Here is a 19,718-nt window from a genome sequence, read left to right as displayed (position 1 = left end):
ATCCCACATGTAATCGTTGGTGATGCTGTGTTCCCCCAACACAACAATCTCATGCATTCCTTTCCAGGTATGTCACAGACATTGAATTCAATGAAAATTAATTTCATGTAATAGTGCTTGCTTTGTGTGATTTTATATATATATATATATATATTCCCCTAAATGTTTGTAGTGATCACAGCTACATTAGCACATAATGATATCCCATTCATTAATACTCTATGTTTTATGTTTTACGTTTTGCTAAATAGGGATGAACATGAGAATGGAAAAGCAGATGTATAACTACCGTCACTCCAGAGCCAGGAGGGTGATTGAGAACACATTTGGCATTTTGGTGGCAAGCTGGAGAATCCTCGGTTGCCCACTAGAATTTCTGCCTGACAAAGCAGTGAACATTGTCAAAGCTTGTATCGCTCTACGCAACCTCTTGGCCTACACTGATGAAGCCAACACTCCTGTGAGCAGGTACATCCCTGCTAATTTTTCAGACTCAGACACTACAGGGTCACCTCAGCCAGGCGAGTGGCGAAGAGTGGTGGTGGGGGACACAAATCTTTTGGAACCTCTAGATCCTCATTACCTTACAAGGCGCCATCCCACCAGAGCTGCCCTTGGTGTATGGAAGGACCTGATGGCTTTCTTTCAATCACCCCATGGAATTTTGCCATGGCAGAACAACATAATGTGTCGTGGCCAAGTTCCAAGGACATAAAATAAATGAACCTATAAATAACATGCAGCCGTTTGAATAAAAAAAAAGACCTGTTATAAATTCAAGTTGTTATTTATTTGCAGTAACGTGCACAATATTATACAAGGTGCGAAGTGTTATATAAAAAAAAAGGTACAAAGTTGTAAAGCACTGAAAATTACACACAGTTTAGTGCCGAAATATAAGTGTGGAAAATGTATAGTGTAGGAACTGACAAAATATTAAATTATTAATTAACTATCAAAATATTAAACTATGCAATTGTTCATTGTTTCTGCTGCTGCCTCTCGAACAGCAGCTTGTGGACATCGAACATTGCCTGTGGCCTGTGCTCCTCCGGCAGCCTCCACAGCATGTCTCCAACTGTTTGCCCAAACCTGGAGACCTCATCATTTTCTTGCAACAGTCCATGTCGCAGTTCCACCCTACGTTCATCCAGCTGGGCGACCTGCTTCTGAAACCAGTCATCATGTTCTTTCCTCTTCTTCTTCTGTACCATCCTTGGGCTGGGGGACAGAGGAGATGTCTCACTACTTGATGATGATTCTGCACGTGAAGGTGGAATGTCTAGTGGTTGGTTTTCCTCGGCAACTAAAGAGGTGGACAACCTTGAGGTCGAATCATTTCCATCCTGTGATTATGAAAGGAATTGCAAATAGTTTAAGTTAGTCTTTATAATTATACTTACAGGTGGTATATACATTCAGTGTCTGTACATGGATTGGCAGAGCTATGAAAACGAGAAAACGGCATATGGCTACATTGGCGGAATACTGGTTATTGCGTTTGCATTATGAGGAAGCCAGATGCAATTACAGCCTATTACATATTACATTTTTGTTTCATGGAAGCATTATCTTTGTGCAAATCAATATGCTGTGTTTACAACTAGACAGTATTGCTATCTTGCTAGCTAGCCTAAACACTGACTACAACATAGAGGTTTATGATACAAAGAACATGATATATTTACCTTGTTGTCATTATAATTTGACTCCGTTGCCTGGTGCTTAATATAGCCAGGAAAGAAACAAATAAAACGTGGGCACTTTTTTTCTGCCTGGGTCCCTGCTCCTCTTGGCGACTCTTTTCCAGACGCGCACGTACTTGTCCCTCAAGTTTTTCCATTTCTTTGCGCATTCCGTGACGTCCAAACCGATGTTTGTGGAAATGTTTTTCCACGAATTTGATGCCATTTGGCAGTCTTTATCATCTGATGACGAAGAGTCACATAAACGTACATATTATCAGACTTCCTCAATTAACCTCTCCTTGATTTGGTCCATTTTCCAACTCATGTTCAACTCACGTTCTTGTTCTCTCTTCTTTCTCAATTCGAAAATGGCTGGAGGAAGCAACCAGAAATGCATAGGAGGAAATGCGATGCTACCAAGCGGACCAATCACAGTTGTTGCAGGCTGTGTCACCGCGATGCGTAGTTACATTTCTGGGGTGCTGTGCATCAGGGTACGGCGTAGGGTACATGGCTACGCCATACCTGCGGCATAGATTCAACGCAGAAGTGTAAATTGGCCCTTACTTGGTTCTCACCAAAGCCTTACATTCTGACGTTTACAATGAGCTGCATCATTAAGAGTCTACCTTCTGTTTAATGACAGCTGCTGCCCAATTAGCCAATAAATTCATCAATGAGATTTGCTATTTTAAATTCATCCCACTCTCATTCCTGTAAAGTGAAAGTCACCAGTAGCAAGACTTGGGTGTTTTTAGGCAATACTTGTAATGTGGAAGCAGGTTCACGGGTTTGGTGAGCGAGACAGAAAACACTGACTAGGAATAAGCATATTAATCTTTATTTACAAAGAGTTAAAAGATGCAACCAAACATCTAAGTTCCCATACGTTACACAAACTACAGAACTAAATACTCAGCAGACAAATACTGAGCTAAGAGAGTGTGCAGAGCTTATCTTCCCGATGGTTCTGTGAGGCATACCTCTGGAGACAAAGGAAAGAAAAAAGCCTCCCGCACACACTATTCTTATACCTCTGAGCTGCTTGAAACCGGACGCTGGTGCCGTGGCCTCACTGTACCCAATGGGAAAGAGTTACTGCCCACTTCAAATGGTCATCAATGACCAACACAGTGAAGTGGCTGTCGACCAGCAAATAAGTCAACCACGTGGCATGTCACCCCTCAAACGTTGCAAAACCACGACAATTCAACCTTGAGACCAGTGAGACCCTCTTGAACACCCCACTAAACTACATATAAAACACAGCAGTACAATACCCATGACTGTAAACCCAATAGTCACCGCCCCCCCCCCCCCAGTGTATAACAGAAGTCCAGCAGCCTCCCTGCACCCAAAAAGCCACCAGCCTTCCCCTGGAGTGTAATAGCCAAAGAGCTGGTCCCCCACTTAACATTATGCACTGACTCTCAAATGTGATCAGACAGGTGAGTGATGCACCCTGGTTCGTCAGGAATGTATGTCCATCGATATCAGTTCCTGGGATAGGTTGGCTGTACCATGCTGGGAAAGGCTATCATTCAAACATTTCTTTCTCTGTAATAGCCCTCGTACTATGCCGACCAGCATGGACAAGGCGCTCATGCAGGGCACTGGGGTGGTCTGCGTATGGCACCACTTATCTCAGATAGCAGCAGTTGCACTATCCTGCAAGGAGCCATGGATAGGCCTAGGAACTTCATATCCGGTAAGTGCCCACCTTCACAACACCATTTGGTGTAGACACAGCCACAGGATACTGTTCCTGCTCATACTCGCTGTATCCCACTGACAGGTTGTACCTGTGCTTAACATACCATCTACACCAACATTCCTTGACCTACTCTGTCAGGTGAGGAAATCACTATAACAAACTGGGACCTTCCATCTAAACAAACGGTACATAGGGAAATACCAACCCTTAAAGCACTTACTCCACTGGGGCAGATAAACAGACGGTACGTAGGGAAATACCAGCCCTTAAAGCACTTACTCCGCTGGGGCTATTAAGGTTCAAGTTCCTCAAAGGTGCAACCATATTCTGAGTCAAGGTTGGTTGGAATAGACTACTCCCTCCTGATGGGTATTTAGACACACAGAAAAACCCACAAAAACAGTAACTTCTAGAATTTCTCCCCAAATGCCTATGTCCCTATGAAGTGTGGGCATAAGATATAGGAGCAGAAATAGGCCATTTAGCCCATCGAGTCTGCTCTACCATTCAATCATGGGCTGATCCACTTCGTCCAGTCATCCCCACTCCCTTGCCTTCTCCCCATACCCTTTGATGCCCTGGCTAATCAAGAACCTATCTATCTCTGCCTTAAATACCACCAATGACTTGGCCTCCACAACCACTCGTGGCAACAAATTCCACATGTAACAGGGTTTCATCTTTTATGTTACTGCGTAGGCTAATTAAAATGGCTTCTTTGTTATGTTATACTTGGGAATGCTTCTTTGTTATGTTAAACGCTGAGAAAGTTCTTGCGCTAGCAGCTTGTTTTGGGTTAGACTGTGATAAGAAGATGTTATGAACCAACTGGGATAGTTGTTATGTTTTTGGTGTATCTGAAGATATTGTATGCGTGGGGTTTTGGGGGAGAAGGCAAGAGAGAGAGAGAGAGACAGAGGATGGACCAGGTGCTGTGAGTCTGCTAACGGGGTCGGACTCCGAGCGGGGCGTCCGGCGAGGAGAGGAGACGGAAACAGACTTGTGTGGAGTGTCTGGTCAACCACTGTTGTTGGTCCCAGGCAGCCGGTCGAGGTGGTCCGAGCGGTCGCAGGGTGAAGAAGAAGGGTCCAGAGCTCCAACTGTTTGCGCACGAAGAGATTGAACTTTGATAAGTGTGGCGCCTTTTATTTTCCTTTTATATTTTATTCTCTATTAATTATATAGTTCCAGTAATATCTATAAACTGTAAATCATTTAATCATGTCTGTGTACTGTCTGTTATTTGGGCGGGGTGTGGTACATCACACAGCATCCACACAAACTATTACCCAGTTTGGCGGGGCTGAGGGCTGTTTCCCTAGATGACAGCAAGCCAAGCGACCCTAAGGCTGGCCAGGGGGGCTACACACAGATTTACCACCCTCTGACTAAGGTAATTTCTCCGCATCTCAGTTCTGAAAGGACATTCTTCAATCCTGAAGTCGTGCCCTCTTGTCCTGGCCTCCCCTACCATGGGACATAACTTTGCCATATCTAATTCATTCAGGCCTTTTAACATTTGGAATGTTTCTATGAGATTCTCCCCTGAACTCCAGGGAATACAGTCCAAGAGCTGCCAGACGTTCCTCATACAGTAACCCCTTCATTCCTGGAATCATTCTTGTGAATCTTCTCTGAACCCTCTCCTATGTCAGCATATCCTTTCTAAAATAAGGAGCCCAAAATTGCACACAATACTCCAAGTGTGGTCTCATGAGTGCCTTCTAGAGCCTCAAAATCACATCCTGGCTCTTATATTCTATACCTCTAGAAATGAATGCCAACATTGCATTCACCTTCTTCACAACCAACTCAAACTGCAGGTTAACCTTTAGGGTATCTTGCACAAGGACTCCCAAGTCTCTTTGCATCTCTGCATTTTGAATTCTCTCCCCATCTAAATAGTAGTCAGAGCTCAGAGTTTCAAATCTCGTTCAAGGAGAGAAGGATATCTGAATCTGAATCTGAATTTGCTCAGGGGAAGCAAGCAGCAACCTCAGGACATTATTAATCACATGTTAGGATGATAGGCCCCCCTAGAGCACCCATCTCTCTATTAGATAGGTTCATTCCAGTACCCCGACATCCATATCCTCTACAACCACACAGCCAGAGACTCTCCAGGCTTCTGTTTATACCTATCCCCTAATTCCGTCAATTCTTTATCGGAAAACTCCCTATTATCTGTTGCCTCGAGGGGCCCATTGTACCCCACCACTAGGGATTGCTGATTCTCCTCCTCCTCCCTCTCTCCTGGGAGGGAGAAGCCGCGGACCGATGCCCCCCACAGTGGGTATGGGACCGTGATCACTGGCCTGGCCCATACTGTTTCGGGAACACAGAGAAGCGGGCGATCATTTCAAGACAGAATCCAAGGAGACAACTCTGCCCTCTCTTCCTCATTTTCACTATCCAGCCAGACATTCCCATCCCCATCCACACAGTGGGATCATCGGCCTGCCACATCAAGGCTTGGACCTTAATGGGATCCGGTTACCAATTGCCCAGCTGGGCAGTCTCTAGTTGCTGTACTGCTGTACCTTCATTCGCTGACATTATTCTTATTTTCTAACTTTGCAGCCTGGGTCTGCGCCAACTGCAGTGTTTCTCCCATACTGCAACAGTGCTTATTTAGCTCTTCCACATCATTCCCGCAATCATCCTGGTGCCTTACGATGGCTGCAAACAGCCAGAAAGCATCCCACCACCTATCCTTTGTCCTGGGAAATTCTAGTGTTTTAAGTATGGACACGATGTGGTGTCCAGTTTCAACCCTGGGGAAATCTAACTGGTCTGACTAATCTACAGGGATCCCGTAACAGTAGGTTGGCAAGACTTCCAAACCCAGCACTGTTATCGGGCCATCCAGGAACCTGGTATTGCTCATACGATGGAGAGGGTGGGGTGTTCCTCTCTCTTAAATAACCTTCTAAAGAAATACATCTTCTGCTCAAACAGCAAACCCTGCCAAAGCAGTGCCAAATGTAATGTGGAAGCAGGTTCACGGGTGTGGAGAGTGAGACAGAGGACACTAACTAGGAATAAGCATATTAATCTTTATTTACTATCAGCAAAAGATTCGACCAAACATCTAAGTTCCTCCAAGTTACACAAAATGCAAAACTAAATATTCAACAACAGCTAATTAGCTAAGAGAGTGCGCCTTATAAGTCTGGAGCATACCTTCCAAATGGTTCTGTGAGACCTGGGAACAATGGAAAGAAAAAAAGCCTTCCGTACGTGGTATTCTTGCATCTCTGAGCTGCTTGAAACCAGATACTGGTGCCGTGGCTTCGATGCACCCAATGGAAAAGAGCTACTGCCCACTTCAAATGGCCATCGATGACCAACATAGTGGAAGCAGCTTTCCACCAGCAAATAAGCCAATCCCCCTCATGACAGTACCTTGAGTAGTGCTGGCCTTCTGAGTATGTGCTCTTTGTTTGATTTCTGGCCGATATCATTCTTGCCTCCTCCATCAACACAGTTTTGGCAGAATGCCCTGAAGAAGGGTCTTGGCCTGAAACGTTGACTACTGTTCATCTGCATAAATACTACCTGCCCTGCTGAGTTCCTCCAGCATTTTGTGTGTGTTGAATTGGCAGAATGTAGTTCATCAATGTAAAAGAGGGCAAAAATTCTCATTTATTACCTCAGCTGCCTTGTGCCTCCACATTAGTAGTTCTATCTTGAATTCTATTCAGCACCTCCCCAATCTTCATTAGTCTCTTATATTTGCTTATTGTTTCATTTATTGCCTACAACTTGTATATGTGAATCGAACTTGGCACACCAGATTGGTTTCCTAGTTTAAGCTGCATCACCTGAATGTTAATTTGAACATTTATAGTTCCCAGCCATACTGAATCATTCGGGCATTTGATGTACAATAGAGGTGGTGAAACCACATTCCAACAATAAGGGGCTATTGACTTGCAGTTCATACTTGTCAGAATAAGTAGCAGCCATTCAATTAAGCAATTAAATGAATGTGCACCATCTGCAGGCACTCAAGTGCTAACTGGAAACTTGGATCAAGTGATTTGAAAACAATTAGAAATAGTAATAGCCAAAAAAAAATCACTGACATGGCTCTGAACTGAACTAATGATTACACCATTTTCTTCTGTGGAAATAAGCATAAGACAGTGTAAGTGATTGCAAGGAATTCAGTTGTCCATTGTGTATAGCTAATTTGTTTAAATTATGAGGTATATATTCTATGTGGTGGCTCACAGATGCGTTGCTTTAATTTATCATAAAATCATATAGGACAGAAAGAAGCCATTCAGTCTACCTTGCCAGTACTAATTCTTTTGAAGAACCATTTTTATCTTACATTTCAAAATACAATCCTCTTTAAAGAAATACAATTATAAAAAAATCAGGTACAAGGGTAGACTACTTGGCACCATAGTCCTGCTCATCATTCAATCTGATTTTAGCTGATTTGATTGTGACCTTTACTCTGTATTCCCAGATACCTGTCAGACTTGTCATCTCCTTGTTTATCGCAGATCTCAGATTTACAAATATTCCATCACCCACTGAGGAAGTTCCAACCCTCTGGGATCAAAATGTTGGATCCATTCCGTGTTAAGTGTGTGACCCTGATATCAAAACAGGGATTCTAGTTCTTGATCCTTCAAAAGGGAAACATTCTCTCTATATCCAGCTTCTTTAAGATCCCTTAAAATCTTATATTTTTCATATTGCTTTTTCTTGTAAGCTCCAGTGATACAAGCTTAGGCTGTCAACTTTCACTCATGCCTGATAGCAGTCTAGTAAGCTTCCTTTGAATGGCTTCCAACAAATTTACATTCTTCCTTAAAGAGGAAAATGTTATGTGCGATATACTGGATGTAGAGTCATCCATGCCCTATATATTAAAACTTTATCTCTCTACGTTTTATTCATTGCCCTTAACAACAAACAATTTTTTTTCTAATTAGCTGATGACCATCCAGATCCTTCTGCATCTCAGATGATCAGCAATCTTTCACTACTTTACTAATGTGTTTCTTTATTACTCTTCTGGCAAAATAGACAACTTCAGATTTTCTGTCATTAAATTCCATTTGCACGATCCTTACCCAATCATCAAATCTATCTATAGGCCTCCTTATAGCCACATTTTCTAGTTTGGCGACCTCTTTAACCTTGCTGAACCATTAACTAGCTCTGACATAACTCTATTCAAAAAAATAAATTTAACCTTTTATAGTTAATAAAGAAAATTAATTTTTCTTTCGATGACTAATGTGACAGGCATCATCTGTTATGCGCCTGAGTTTATGAACAACTAGACTGCCATGTCTGGTTAATATAAAGCATTTCATAATGACGTACAAGAGATTTGCTCCTCACGATCATGTTTCCTTTAGAGACTTCATTGATTGGGAAAATATGCAGCTCTGTTAACAGGTTTACTTGCCAAGCGATTGCTATAATTAATCAAGTTTGTCTATATTAAAGTTCTGACAGTATGATTATCTAAGCCTCATTAATCTTTCAAAGAAAGCTTAACAATCTTGTCAGTTGTACAATTTTAAATATTATTTTTGTTAGGATAAACTTTAAAATTTATTTGCATTTGATTGTGTTGCTTGTCCTCACTGGGACCATGAAGTAGAGGTCAGTATTTTACAGCAAAATGGAAGCAGTATCATAAAGGAAGCTATTTGCTGTTTGGGTTATGGTGCTTTTAAACTAACAAGAATGAGATTCATAGTGTATGTATGTTTGGTATACTGTTGTAATACAATGGGATCTTGTTGAACCTGTTGATAATACAATTGTTGAACACACAGTAACATAAGAGAACAGGATCGGGAGTAGGCAACCAGGTCTCTCCAGCCTTCCTTGCCATTCAATATGATTTTCTCTTTAAATTCCCCCAATTATTCAGCCACCACAATTCTCCGGAATAGACAATTCACCACCTTTCGTGAAAAGGGATTTCTACACACCTCTGTTAAATCTGTGAGCTCACTAATGGCCCCATGTTTGAGGCTCTCCCACTGGTGAAAATATTTTAGTGCCTGCCCTGTCATTGCCCCTGTAGAATTGAGATGATTCAATAATTTTATCAGGATTACAGATTTAACTTTTTGAGCCATTTGTGATATGAAGAATATCATATTCCAGGAATTAGCCTTCTCTGCAATTCCTCCAAAGCCTTTGTTATAAAGGAGACCAAAATTTTACACTGACTCCAAGTATGCCTTCTTGGGCATGTTGTACACTTGTAACAATATTTTGTGTTTAAAACCCAACCTCTAGCTAATATTCCATTTGCAATTTTAATCACTTGCTCCCCTGCGTGATAATCCTTAGATTCATGTACAAAATACCTGAATCTGTCCTCCACATTGGCATTCCCTTTCCATAAACATAAGTACCATTTGGTTTCCCCAAAGTTCATGATCTCACACTTCCTTTCGTTAAGCCCTATTTGACAAACCTCCCACTCATTCATCCTATACAGATGTAGAGTCCATTGACGCCTTTGAGCAGAAAATCATACAAAAGGGTATGAATTTGGTCCAATACATCACATGTAAAACCCTTCCAACTATTGAGCACATCTACATGAAACATTGCCACAGAAAACCAGCATCCATCATCAAAGATCCTCCCAGGCCATGCTCTTTTCTCACTGCTACCTTCAAGTAAAAGGTCAAAGAGCCTTTGGACCAACACCACCAGGTACAAGAACAGGTACCCCTCAATCATTAGGATCTTGAACAAAAGGAGATAACCACACTCATTTAAGGACTCTTTTATCTTATTACTTCATGTTCATTATTTATTGCTAGTTATTTATTAACTGCATTTGCACAGTTCGTTTACAGTTTGCAATTCCTGATGTTTACAGTTTACAGGTCCTGTTTACAGTTACTATTCTATAGATTTGCTAAATATGCTTGCAGAAAAAGAACTTTGGGGTTGTATGTGGTGACATGTATGTACTCTGATAATAAATTTTACTTTGAACTTTGAAACATCCTCATCACAAGATGTCTTCCCGCTGATTTCATGTCACCAACAAACTTGGATACCAAACACCATTCTCCTCCTCCAAATCATTAGACAGCAGTAATGTGAAGTGAAGAAATTTCTTCTCTCGTATCTGAAAAGGAAACGATTAGCAAGGGTTAACGTGGGTCCTTTGTAAATAGGAGATAATAATAGCTAAAAGAAAATGGCAGTGCAATTAGACTATAACTTTGTGTCTTCATGGAAAAGACAAATTTACAATTTGCATTGCAAGTTTCCTTTGCAATTTCAATAACATTTAAATGTATCCCAATACTTTGTTGTACCAATGGGTTTTCTACCATGTAGCTTACATCATAATAAGGCATTTCTTTATGTTTTAATAACACGTCATTGCATGCGCTATTAGGCACGTATTGATCTGTTGTGTGTGTCAAGTTCAGACTCTACCAGTAAAGAACCATGAAACTTAGTTCCCGTCTCCAGCGTTTTTATTAATAACTTAGTTGTGTAAACAGGCCACATACACAAGAAATTGGCGATGAGAGTTATGAACCTATATCTTATCGGAACGCCGTGTTTTAGTTGATAACGACACTCGGAGGAGAAGTGAGGGAAGGAAGATGAAAAGGAGCGACACACGCATCTAGACGGAGTGCGCTCGTTGCGCTAGCAAAAAGGACACGTGAGTCAAGTGCAACGTGCAGTGACTGCAAGGAGCTAGCTAAAAAGAAAACAAGGAAAAATGGGGCTAAATTAACATAATGGTGATGATTGGAACCATTACAACATTTGATAGTGGCATTAAAAACTGGGTAACTTACATTGAAAGAGTGGAGTTATATTGTAATGCTAACAGTGTTAATGATGAAAGAAAGCCAGCGTCTTACTTAGTATTATAGAAGCAAAAACATATGGCCTGCTATGGAGCCTGTTAACCCCTGGAAAGCCAGCTGTCAGAACGTTCAAGCAAATAGTAGACACTGTCCAACAGCATTTAAACCCCAAACCACTGGTCACTGCTGAAAGCTTTAAATTTCACAAGCGGAGTCAGAGCAAAAATGAAAGCATTTCTGAATATTGTGCTGAATTGCGCAAATTATCAGAACGTTGTCAATTTGGAGCTGGTCTATTGGACACATTGAGGGACAGGTTAGTGTGCGGCATGCACTTTGAAACCACACAGAAGAAGCTCCTGTATGAAAAAGACCTTACATTAGAGGAGGCGCTGAACATTGCAATATCATTGGAAACAGCAGCATGGGGTGCTTCAGAGATACAACAAAAATCTCTGGAATATGCTACAAATAAAATGTCACTGAACAGAAATGAAGGAAAGAAATGTTACCGTTGTGGGAACGTGTCACATGACCCTGAGGACTGTTGGTTTAAAGACAAAGAATGCAGAAACTGTGGCAAACAGGGCCACATTGGCAGAGTATGCAAAGCTAGTAAACAGCAGAAAAAGGACAAAATACAGAGAAACAAGAAACTTCAGAAAGGAACATACAACAATGTACACAAAATGAAAGAAAGCAGTTCTGATGAAAATGACTCAGACATAAGTGTCTACAAATTCACAGTGTGAAAAAGACAGATGATCGAAGAGTAATATGGATCACTTCATGTGGCAGCTGTGAGACTGAAAATGGAGTTGGACACAGGCTCAACTTTAACAATGATCTCTGCACACAACTACAAATGACTGTTTTCTAACATACCTCTGAAACAAACTAAACTACTGCTAAGGACTTACATAGGACAGAGAGTGTGTCCCAAAGGTAAGATTAAAGTGACAGTGACCTACAGAGACAAAACACAGCAGCTGAACCTCATGTACTGAAAAATGGAGGACCACCATTGCTGGGACATGAATGGCTCAGGAAAATCCAGTTGGATTGGTACACCATCAAGGCACTGGTTGTGTCAGCAAAGGAGGGCAGCAAGGCTACATCTAAGAGACTCTCACAAAGACTTGCTGACTCTGAGGAAGTGTTCATGAAAGGAATAGGAACACTTCAGGGCATGAAGGCAAAGACTGAGATTGAGGAAAATGCATGTCCAAAATTTCACAAAGCCAGACCAGTGCCATATGCAATCCGTCCTACAGTAGAGGCAGAGCTGAAAAATCTGGAGCAGACTAGGGTCCTGTCAAAGGTGTATTGCAGTGAATGGGCCATGCCTATAGTTCCAGTGATGAAGAAAACCTCCAGCACAAAACCAGGAAAACCAAGCAAGGTACGCATATGTGGAGATTTTAAAGTGACTGTTAGCCCAGTTCTCTGCACAGTACAGTATCCTCTACCTCGTATTGAGGACATCATTGCTTCCCTGTCAGGAGGGGAACATTTCACACAAACGATTTGGCCCAGGCTTATCTCATAATGGAAATCAATGAAGCATTTAAGAAATACCTGACAATAAATACACACAAAGGACTTTACCAGTACAACAGGTTGGTGTCTGGGATAGCACCCACTCCTGCAATCTGACAAAGGGCAATGGACCAGGTCCTGCAGGGGATTCTAGGGACTCAGTGTTACCTGGATGACACCATTGTCACCGGCAAAGATGACAACGAACATCTTTCTAACATTGAACAAGTGCTCACCAAGTTACGAGAATATGGGCTCAGAGCTAATTGACAAAAATGTGAGATTTTCAAAAAGGAAATCTCATACTGTGGGCATGTGATCAACGAGGATGGCTTACACATCTCTCAAGACAAGATAGAAGCGATGCTTAAGGCACCATCACCTGAAAATGTGTCTCAGCTGAGAGCATATCTTGGACTAGTGAACGATTACCACAAGTTTTTGCCTAACCTATCCACAGTCCTACACCCACTAAATGCACTATTACAGACAGGGACACAATAGAAGTGGACTGAGAGCTGTGAGAAAGTGTTTCAAGAAACTAAAAGACTCATAACTTCAGAAGGGCTGCTCATGCACTTTGACCCCTCCTTACCAATCCGACTGGCTTGTGATGCCTCGACACATGGGATAGGAGCTGTGTTATCGTGCAGGTTTCCAGATGGCTCAGAAAGACCAATAGCCTTTGCCTCAAGAACGCTAACTTCAGCTGAACGCAACTATGCACAGATTGACAGAGAGGCCCTAAGCCTCGTGTGGGGAGTCAAGAAATTCAGTCATTACCTGAATGGCCAAAAGTTTACTCTGTTGACTGACCATCAGCCTCTCGTGTCAATCTTCAACCCAAGAAAAGGTGTTCCAGTGATGAGAGCACAACAGCTATAGCGATGGTCTCTATTCTTGGAGGTCACATGTATGACATTGAACACAAGGGGACCAAGCAACACGGCAACACAGATGGTTTGTCACGTTTACCACTGCTGACTTCTCAGAGATAACTACACAAATAGATTCAGCAGAGGTCTTTCACACAACAATAGGTGAACAATTACCAGTGACAAACAGCCTCATTGAAAGAGAAACACGCAATGACCCTATGTTGTCAAAAGTGTATGACATCATAGTAGAGGGATGGCCAGCGCGTGGTAATACAGTATTTCCAGCCTTCTCAGTGAGGAAGGAGCAGTTGTCAGTGTGTCGGGGAACTCTATTATGTGGCTCAAGAGTTGTGATTCCTCCCAAGCTACGCACCAGAGTGCTGGAGGAACTACATAAGAGGCACTTGGGTACCGTGAAGATGAAAGGACTTGCCCGTGCCTATGTGTGGTGGCCAGGAATCGATAAGCAGATTGAGGACTTGACCAAGAACTGCTCTGGATGTCAAAATATCCAGAACACACTACCACAAGCCCATCTCCATCCATGGGAGTAGCCCTCATCACCATGGCAACGGGTGCACATCGACTTTGCTGGACCATTCATGGACTCTATCTTTTTAATCGCTGTCGACGCACATTCTAAATGGCCAGGGGTCATCAAAATGAAGACAACCACATCGGAAAAGACCTTTACAGTTCTGAGGACCATGTTCGCCAGGAATGGTCTACCAGAACAAATCTGCACAGACAATGAACGACAATTTGTCTCTGAAGAATTCCAAAGTTTTGTGAAGAACAATGGAATCAAGCACTTTACATCTGCCCCTTACCATCCATCCACAAATGACTTGGCAGAAAGATTTGTGCAGACATTTAAGAAAGCCATCAAGGCAATGGACAGCGAAAATCGACCACTGCAACACAAGATAGACAACTTCCTCCTTGCCTATCGCAATGCAGTACATGCAACCATTAATCAGACTCCAGTGATGATGTTTCTGAACAGGAACCTGAGGTCCCGCATGGATCTTCTCAAACCAGATGTACGGCGTGATGTGGAGAACATATAGTTCAAACACTTGAATGCTAAATCAACACGGAGCTTCAGTGTGGGACAGCCAGTTCTTGCACATGATTACCGGACTGAAAAGTGGCGGCCGGGTACAATTTCTGCCATAGATTGGTCACTGATGTATACAGTGGAGGTGGGAGAGAACGTATGGAGATGTCATATGGACCGAATCCTGGATGCTCAGGTGAAAAACACATCGACACCTTGCCCGGACTCTCCCTGACATAGAAGCAAACACTCCTGATGTGACCACATCAGTCTCATCTACAGATAAGCCTGTCTTCAGTGCTGATGACCCACCTGATGTACCTGTGGAGACTAATTCCCCAAAGCAAAAGTTTCAGGACAGACGTTACCTGGAAAGGCAGAGAAGACCTCCCAGAGACTGGAGTTCTAAATGGGTCTTAGACCAAAAGTGAAAAAAAACCAGTCGGTACACTATTAAAATAAAAGGGGAGGAGTGTACCGTATAACCTACATTATAATAAGGGACTACTTTATGTTTTAGTAACACGTTGCTGCATGCGCTATTAGGTATGTATTGATCTGTATGTGCGTGTCAAGTTCTGACTCTACCGGTAAAGAACTATGAAACTTAGTTCCCGTCTCCAGCACTTTTATTAATAACTTAGTTGTGTAAACAGGCCACATACACAACAGGTTTATTCCTTTTCCAGTTTATTTCCTATAATTGCTTTCTTTTTTTTTAATAACCACTGTTGTTACTCCAGTCACGCTTTTTTAAGAGCTACTAGTGTTACTTCAGTCACACATATTGACCACTTTAAACAATTAGTGATGGGGCAGTATATTTCTTCCTCATGTTCAGCATCAAAACAAGCAAATTCATACACCAGAAAAAATAATTAAGCACATTGATGAACCCACATGATTAAGAAATTAATCTTTCACACAGAACTGTTCACAATAAAAATTTGCAAACGTTCTATAATTTAAAGTGTTTATTTAAAAACAAGACCTAGGAGCAGAATTAAGCCATTCAGCCAATCGAGTCTGTTCTACCATTCCATCATGCTGATTTATCATCCCTCTCAACCTCATACTCCTGCCTTCACCTGTAACTTTTGATGCCCTGACTAATCAAAACCCGATCAAGCTCCATCATAAATACATTCAATGTGTTGGCCTGCAAAGAATTCCACAGATTCACCATACTCTGGTTAACGAAATATTTCCTCATCTCTGTTCTCAGTAGATAGTCCTCAATTCTGGTACTGTGTCCTCTGGTCCTAGACTCCCCCCACAATAGGAAACATCCTCTCCAAGTTCACTCATTCTAGATTGTTCAATATTCAAAAGTATCAACAACATCCCCCTCATTCTCTAATTTCCAGTGAGTACAGGTCTAGCGCCATCAAACTATCCTTGTATGCTAACCCTTTCAATCCTGAGATCATTCTCGTAAACCTTATTTAGATTCATCTCAATGTCAACGCATCCTTTCTTAGATAAGGAGTCCAAAACTGTTCATAATACTCCAAGAGCAGTCTGACCAATGCCTTATAAAGCCTCAGCATTACATATTTGCTTTCATATTCTAGTCCTCTAGAAATGAATGCTAACATTACATTTATTTTATTTACCACAGACTCAACCTGCAAGTTAATCTCGAGGAAATCTTGCACAAAGACTCCCAAGACCTTCTGCATCTCTGATTTTTAAAATTTTCTCCCCATTTATAAAGTAGTCCAAACCTTTATGCCATCTACAAAAGTGTATGACCATACATTTCCCTACACCATATTTCACCTGCTACTTCTTTGCCCATTCTCCAAATCTGTCTAAGTCCTTCTGCAAACTCCCTGCTTCCTCAGCACTATCTGTCCCTCCACCTCTCTTTGTATCATCTGAAAACCTGGCCACAAAGCCATCAATTCCTTCATTTAAACCATTCACACAGAACAAGAAAAAAAATGGTCCCAACACCGACCCCTGCGGCGTACTACTATTCATCAGCAACCAACTAGAAAAAGCCCCTTTGTTACCACTCTTTGATTCCTGCCAGTCAGCCAACCTTCTATCCATGCTAGTACCAGTGTTATTATGTATGTACGTAATAAAGAACTTCAGTTTCCCATGTGCAATCTGGGTGGTTCACTCCAGAAATGGAAGTAAGGTTGATGAGATGGTTGCATGTGCTCGTGTTGAGCTGGAGGTCATTACTGTAATTATAAGATATGCTGTCATTTTTACCCATGCTGTTTGCCTTTATTAAGAACAATCATAACAGTACCTTTCCCATAACACCATGGGCTCTTATTTTATTAAGCAGTCTCATGTGTGTTACCTTGTCAAAGGTCTTCTGAAGATCCACTTTTTTGTCTATGCTGCCTGTTATTTCCTCAAAGAATTCCAACATGATTTTCCCTTTAGAAAACCATGCTGATTTTGGCCTTTTTTATCATCTGCCTCCAAGTATTCCAAAACGTCATCCTTAATAATAAACTCGAACAGCTTTCCAATCATTGAAGTCAGGCTAACCGGTCTATAATTTCCTTCATTCTACCTCCCTCCCTTCTTAAAGAGTGGATTGACATTTGCAATGTTCCAGTCTTCAAGAACTATTTAAGAATCTAGTGATTCTTGTAAGACGATTACTAATGCCCCCATGATCTTCTCAGCCACCTTTTTCAGTACCCTGGGGTGTACACCCTCCGGTCCAGGTAACTTATCTATCTTCAGACTTTTCAACTTCCCAAGCTCCATCTCCTTAGTAATAGCAACAACACACACTTCTTCCCCCTGACACTCTCACATTTCTGGCATTCTGCTAGTGAAGACTGACATAAAATACTTTCTCAATTCCTCCACCATTTCTTTATCCCCCATTAAAAATTCTCCAGCGCCAATTTCCAGAGGTCCGATATCCACTCTTTTCTCTGTTTTACTCTTCATATATCTGAAAAACTTTTATACTATTGGCTAGCTTAGCTTCAAACATCATTTTTTCTCTCTCTATGCCTTTTTAGTTGCCTTTTGTTGGTTTTTCAAAGCATTAAAAGCATTGAAGACATTCTACAAAGTCAGTGTGGGTGGAAGTCAGAAACAGGAAAGGAGCAATAACTCTACTGGATGTTTTTTTATAGACCCCCCCAATCATTTGTAACAGGAATATCGAGGAGCAGATAGGAAGTCAAATTCTGGAACGGTGCAATAAGGAGGAGCAATAAGGAAGAGGAGAAGATGGCGGTACGACGCAGCTTGCGTGGCCACTCCGGTGAATGATATCTGTAATCTGTCAAGTAGGGTGCCATTCACAATTCTGATTTGATGGAGACAGACATGAGAGAATGGAGGAACATTGGAGAAACTTCTGAAATGCCTTTCTCGCTGCCGCTGTTACTGTGTGATTCTGAATCTCCGGAGGGAAAGGTCCCAAATCCTTGGCTTTGCTTGTTGCCCAGCGCCCAGGACGGGGTCGAAGCGCTCGGCAGAGATGGTGCTCGGTGCTCGGTGTCAAAGGGCTGGTCGGAGGCTCGAAGTTTTCGGATGGACTTAGAATCGGCTGGGGTCGGGTGCTTCCAATGCATCGACAGTTGTCGGTGCTGGAGGTTTATGGCAGAGAGAGTTTCTCCCTTCTGCTGCCTGCTATCGGGGACCATCGGGAGTTGATCAGAACTTTGAGATTTTTTTTTAAGTTCCCATGGTCTGTTCTTTATCAAATTATGGTATTGTTTTGCACTGCTGTAACTGTATGTTATAATTATGTGGTCTTGTCAGTGTTAGTCTTTGGTTTGTCCTGTTTTTTTGTGACATCACTCTGGAGGAACATTGTATCATTTCTTAATGCATGCATGCATTTCTAAAAGACAATAAACGAGAACTGAGTGTCCTCATAATATAATAATAGGGTTGTTGAGATGGGAGATTTTAACTTTCTTAATATTGATTGGCATCTCCTTAGCGCAAGGGTTTAGATGGGGTGGGGCTTGTTAGGTGTGTTCAGGAAGGTTTCCTGCCACAATATGTAGATAAGCCAACGAGAGGAGAGGCTGTACTTGACCTGGTATTGGGAAATGAACCTGGTCAGATGTCAGATCTCTCAGTGGGAGAGCTTTTTAGAGGTAGTGAGCACAACTCTTATCTCCTTCACCATATCGCCGGAGAGGGATAGGAGCAGACAATTTGGGAAAACATTTAATTGAGGTAGGGAGAAATATGATGCTATTAGGCAAGAGCTTGGGAGCAGATATTCTCAGGGAAATGCACGGCAGAAATGAGGCACTTGCACGGAGTTCTGTATAGGTATATTCCATTGAGGCAGGGAAAGGATGGTAGGGTTAAAGAACCACGGTGTACAAAGGATGTAGAAAATCTAGTTAAGAAGAAAATAAAAGCTTACAAAAGGTTCAAGAAACTAGTGTAACCCTCAGGTTTAGCCGTTGGCGTTAGTCTAGGGGAAGACTGCCTCTGGCCCCACCAAACCTGTGAAATATCGTTTGTGTGGATGCTGCGTGATGTGTTACCCTGTTACAAATCAGTACCATGAAATATCAGATAGTACACCATATGCAATTAAATGATTGAGCTTTGTAATTCTTGATTTGACTATAAGGTTAGTAAAGAAAAACCAAAAGAAAAAGGGCCTATTTTAATGGAACAGTCTAACGTTCACGTTGGAGCTCACGGTTTTCCCGTCCGTTAGTCCTCCATCGATATCCTCTGAGTGTCATCGACTCCTGGCCCCATTCCAAGTCCACTCCATCCTGCAGTCTACAACCTCTCTGTTCTAGCATCTTCTCTCTCCATCTTCCGCCGAACAAAAGAACTCGAACCACTCACACTCAGGCACACAACAAGAAAAAAACACTCCCAAAGCCCTCATTATCTTTAGTCATAGCCCAAACACTGCTGCTACAGAACAATCATTGCATTAGCAGTGCTTTACACTAGGTGCTGTTAGAGTGTTAGAAAATTACAAGGTTGCTAGGAAGGAGCTTAAGAATGGAATTGGAAGAGCCAGAAGTTTTC

The 19,718-nt window shown here is 42.0% G+C and overlaps 1 long non-coding RNA gene and 1 pseudogene across 1 annotated transcript in view; both read right to left on the bottom strand.

The window, feature by feature from the left end:
* Positions 1-980: 980 nt before the first annotated feature.
* LOC134349908 (uncharacterized) lies at positions 981-2,085 on the bottom strand (annotated as a pseudogene).
* An 8,108-nt stretch (positions 2,086-10,193) lies between these two features.
* LOC134348941 (uncharacterized) overlaps positions 10,194-19,718 on the bottom strand; it is a 37,055-nt gene continuing 27,530 nt past the window's right edge. The window contains exon 3 of the long non-coding RNA XR_010018531.1: positions 10,194-10,534. This is a non-coding gene — a long non-coding RNA (uncharacterized LOC134348941). The remainder of the gene's footprint in view (positions 10,535-19,718) is intronic.

The sequence above is a fragment of the Mobula hypostoma genome, chromosome 7 (assembly GCF_963921235.1).
Source record: "Mobula hypostoma chromosome 7, sMobHyp1.1, whole genome shotgun sequence".
Lineage (NCBI taxonomy): Eukaryota > Metazoa > Chordata > Chondrichthyes > Myliobatiformes > Myliobatidae > Mobula > Mobula hypostoma.
This window is presented reverse-complemented; position numbering and strand designations above follow the sequence as displayed.